This window comes from Physeter macrocephalus, chromosome 14 (genome assembly GCF_002837175.3).
Source record: "Physeter macrocephalus isolate SW-GA chromosome 14, ASM283717v5, whole genome shotgun sequence".
Classification (NCBI taxonomy): domain Eukaryota; kingdom Metazoa; phylum Chordata; class Mammalia; order Artiodactyla; family Physeteridae; genus Physeter; species Physeter macrocephalus.
In genome coordinates, this window is record NC_041227.1 from 24,484,057 (window position 1) to 24,488,959 (window position 4,903).

General features: G+C 43.6%; 1 long non-coding RNA gene across 2 annotated transcripts in view; it reads left to right on the forward strand.

Moving 5' to 3' along the window:
* LOC114487690 (uncharacterized) overlaps positions 1 to 4,285 on the forward strand; it is a 12,126-nt gene extending 7,841 nt beyond the window's left edge. Inside the window, exons 3-5 of one of the 2 annotated variants that reach the window (XR_008619224.1) lie at positions 1,782 to 1,850; positions 2,883 to 2,983; positions 4,040 to 4,285. This is a non-coding gene — a long non-coding RNA (uncharacterized lncRNA). The remainder of the gene's footprint in view (positions 1 to 1,781; positions 1,851 to 2,882; positions 2,984 to 4,039) is intronic. The other variant, XR_003682959.2, reaches the window with a different exon arrangement.
* The last annotated feature ends 618 nt before the right edge of the window (positions 4,286 to 4,903 follow it).

The following is a 4,903-nucleotide window of genomic DNA, read 5'->3' on the forward strand; positions in this document are numbered from 1 at the left end:
CCCGCAACGGGAGAGGCCACAGCAGTGAGAGGCCCGCGTACCAAAAAAAAAAAAAAAAAAAAAAAAAAAAGCTCAGGCTGGCTGAACGAACCCAAACTCTGCGAATTTAACCACTCCGCCACACTGCCAAAAGAAGTCTGAAGATTAATGAGTTGGGACTTGTTCTACCGGATATTAAAATGCATTAGGTAGGTACACCAACTAAAACAGTACAGTTTTGACAAAGGAACTGACAGACCTATTAAACTGAACAGAGTACAGAAATAGAGCCAAGTGTATAAGGAGAACGGGACCACTGGGTAGCCATTTGGAGAAAAATTAAGTTGGAGCTCCATCTCCCTCCCTAAATCTAAATTCCACCTCTTAGATCAAAGATGTACATGTGATAAAAGAAACAATAAAAGCATTGGAAGAAAAAAACAAGGGAATGTTTTAATAATCCTGGAACTGGAAGACTTTCTAAGCATGTTATAAAAGTTTTCAAAAAATCCGTCCAGTAAAATCAAGTCAAGATTTGACTTTATAAAATTAAAACTTCGTATGTGGCAATAAAATACCACACACAAGGTTAAAGACAACCAATGAAGTGGACGAAGATATCTCATGACAAAGAGTTAAGATTCCTAATAAACAGGGACTTCCCTGGTGGCACAGTGGTTAAGACTCCGTGCTCCCAGTGCAGGGAGCCTGGGTTCGATCCCTGACCAGGGAACTAGATCCCACATGCGTGCCACAACTAAGGAGCCAGCGAGCTGCAACTAAGGAGCCTGCCTGCCGCAACTAAGACATGGTGCAACCAAATAAATAAATAAATATATTTTTAAAAAAGCTTCCTAATAAACAAAGTTTTTAAAAGTCAATAGGAAACACCTGAATTAGAAAAATAGTCAAATAACAACGGCCTAAAAAGGCAATTAACAAAAGAAGAATCACAAACGGAAATAAATACTTGAATATATTTTCCACCTCATTAGTAATCCTGGAACTACAGATAGAAACAAAATTGAGATACCATTTTTCAATAGAATTGAAAATTTTCAGACTGGCAAAGGTTAAAAAGATTGGTAGAACCTAGTGTTAACAAGGATATAGGGAAATGGGCATAATTTATGCACTGCCGGCGGGAGTGCAAATTCATATAGGCATTTGGGGAGGCAGTTTACCAATATGGGACAAAATTATAATGGGAAAACCCTTTGATCTCGTAATTCATTTACAGTGATTTATCCCAGGAAGGAATTAAACAAGTGAACAATGATCTATATATAAGGTTGCTTTATACAGTATTGTATAAAACAAAATAATCTGAAAATGACTTCAATGACTATAGCGTTAAATAAATTCTGGTATTCCATACAATAGATTACTAGGAAGCCATTTAGAATAATAATATAAATCCATATTTATTAACTGGACTTATGTCCATAACATATTATTGAGTGAAAACAGGACAGGTGTGTACTATGGACCCATATATATTATGAAGGTCGAACTAAAAGAGTTTGCATAAAGAGATATCTAAAAAACTGGCTATCAGCTATAAGAAATAGAATTTCCAGTGATTTGTAGTTACTTCTTTAAGTGTTTTTGTATTGTTTGAATGTTTTACCATCAGAATATATAATTTTAATAATCAGAATATTCAATAAAGCTTGCTATATTTTGATTTTGAAATAGCACTTAACACTTATTATACAACCTAGGAAATTTATATTATCACATTTATCATATATCAACATATATCAACCCTACAAGGAAGGTATTATTCATTCATTTTACAGGAAGGGACACAATCCAAGGCTCAGAAAGGTTAAGCAACTTGCAATGGAAGTATCAGGATTTGAACACAGGTCTGGCTGACACAAGAGCTCTTTCCATAATGCTGCACTGTTACTAATAATTAATACTGCTATTAATATTTAATAATATACGCCTCTTATTGTATGCCTATTAAGTGCCAGATCCTTGATGGATGTTTTCTTTAATCCTTCCAGCAACTCTCGAGAGCAGCAGGGTGGGTATTAACCCTCCTACCAAGGTGCAATAGCTTGCTTCGGGTAATAAGTGCTAACCCAGGTTTATCTAGCTCCAAAACCTCCCTGCTCCGTTTTGCCACATTTCCTGCTGATCTGGTAGAATACTGTCTTCACCTTGAGACATTGTTTGCCCTGAGGTCTTTGCTCTTCTACATGTGCTTACATCTCCATCTTGTAGCTCTTTGGATAGATTATAGTGCTTAAATAGAGATTATGTATTTGACCATCATGCAAATGTTTACTTTTACCATGCAGTATTTAAACAAGAATGTCTGAGAAGTCTTAGTTTATCTGCTAATTTTATCACTCGGCTCAGAAGCCTTGGGGTCTCCCTGGGAGGACTAAAACCAAGGCAGCCAGGCTCCTACACAGTCTAGCCCAGAGTGCCCTGGGCTCCCTCCATTCACACTCCCGACCACACCCCTCCTGGGTTTTTCAACATAAAAGCCCCAGCATCCCGCAGCAGGACTGGCCCAAAGTGGCATTCAGTAAACGCCAGCTGAAGGGAGGAAAAAAGAAAACTCTGCCATGAGAGACAAAGATTTCAACCAGGCAACTCGAAAGGGCCCTTGGAGGCTGAGTGAAATTTAATTGAGCGGAGATGAGGGTAGGCTTAGATGAAGGCAACATGCTCGCAAAGTCACCTGGAGACCCACCTCCATGCAGTGCTGTCCAGCTTTACAAAGCGCTTTCATATAATAATCATAACAGCTACTGTTGACAGAATGCTCGCCACATGCCAGGCGCCAGGTGCTTTACACATCTGCCTTCTTATTCATGTGTTTTATTTGTTATGATTATTATTGTCTTTATGATTAATATTTACTTTCTGTCTCTCTCCACTAGCTCCACACAAGCTCTAGGGGAGCAGGGATTTTCCTCCTGTGGTGTTCAAAACAGTCCTTACTACTGAATAGGTTACTGAATCCTCCACAGAGCTCCACAAGGTAAGGAGGACTTTTCATCCCCACTTTACAGTGAGCAACCTGAGGCTTAGAGGGGACAAGTGACTTTTCCAAAGGTAGAGATCCAACAAGAGGGCAAGACTAAAAGTACATCCGTGGTCTCTCTCTCTCTCTCTCTCTGTCTCTCTCTCTCATTACCCCTGCAACAGCCTGGATTCAGAAATGTCCATTTTTGGCCTTGACGTTGGGAGCCACCACCTGCCTGCTCCTTACTTGACTAATAATGATAACCACTCACTGAGCAACACTGACCACTCACTGAGTACTTGCTACAGGCCAGGCACTGTTCCCAGTGCTTCACACATTTTGACTCAGAGCAACTTAGGAAGTACTTGCTATGATGCCTTTCTGGTAGTTGAGGAATCTGAAGCCCCAGGGAGGTTAAAAAAAACTTTGCAATAATCATACAACTAGTCAATGGTGAGTTCAGAATTCACAATCCAGCAGTCTGGGTCCAGTGCCCACACATTTCACCACTGCCCACGCTGCCTTCGTAAGATGGCAAAGCAGGAGTCAGAGCAGTGGGGGAGGGCTGGGATTTCCGGAGCACTTACTAAGGCCAAGGCCACTCGGCCTGGCCTGTTAGCCATGCTCGCCTGTATTCTTTTCACGTTCTCTTTTCAACCTCACAATCACCCTGTGAAGTTACAGATGAGGAAACGGGGAGTTCTGAGACCCTAAAAGCACCAGACAGGTGAGAGAGAGTAGATTAGTGGGTTGCCTAGGGCTGTGTGGTTGGGAGGAAATGGGGAGTGGCAGTTAATGGGTACTTTTGGGGGTGATGAAAATGTTTTAAAATTGGTAGTGGAGATGATTGCACAGCTAGGTGAATATACTAAAAGGCAATGAATTATACACTTTAATGGGCAAATTGCATGGTAGGTGAATTACATCTCAATAAAGCCTTTTATCTTAAAAGCGGGCCGGGGGTGGGGGGCACATGGAAGGAAGTGGCAGAGGTGGAATTGTCACCAGCTTCAGATCAAAAACTTTGGAGCTACTGTTGCCTCTTCTTTTTCTCTCACCTCTCACATACAGTTATCAGCAATCAGCATGCATCTTAAGACATGTCACCACTTCTGTCCGCTGCTCCTGCTGCCTGGTCCTAGCCACCACCTCCCCTCGCAACCGCCGCACCCCTTCCAGGCGGCCTCCTTCCTCTCCCCTTGCTTCCTCTTTTCTGTTCTCCACAGAGCAGCCAGAGGGATCCTTTTAAGCATTCCTGTCGGATTTCCCTCTCTTGCTCTCCACCTCTTTTGCTTAAAAGCCTCCAATGGTCCAAAAATAAAATTCACTTTACAATTCAGCCTTGGTCTCTCACCACCTGTCGAACCCCACTGCCTACTAGCCACACTTTGCTGTCCCCAAACACAACCCCACCGCCAGGCCTCTGCCCTGTGGTTCCCTTTCCCTGGAATACTCTTCCTCCCAGTACCAGATACCTACACGCTTGCTCCCCAGTTTCACTCAGGCCTCTGCTCGAATAGAACCTGTCACCACTGGAGAGAAGCCCCGGCCGACCTCCCAACCTCCCAGCCTAACCCCGCCACCACCCCCAGCTCTTCACTCTCTAAGCCCTGCCCTGCCTTGCTGTCCTTCAGGGCACCTCTGACCACCTGACAGTCCACTCTTCTTTGTAAACCATCTGTCTTCCCCACTAGAATGTGCCACCCCTGGGAGCAGGGGCTTCATCCTGGATCCCGAGGACTAGAACAATGCCCATGACATAGTAGGTACTCAAAAAAATGAAGAAAGGAAACTGGTGCTAAAGCCCTGGCTCTTCTCACTGCCCCAGGACAACCAAGCAAAGAAGACGGATCACTACGTTGAACACACCCCTCACGGAAATCTGCGCCCCCCCCCCCCCCCCCCCCCCCCCCCCCCCCCCCGCCACCGGCGCGG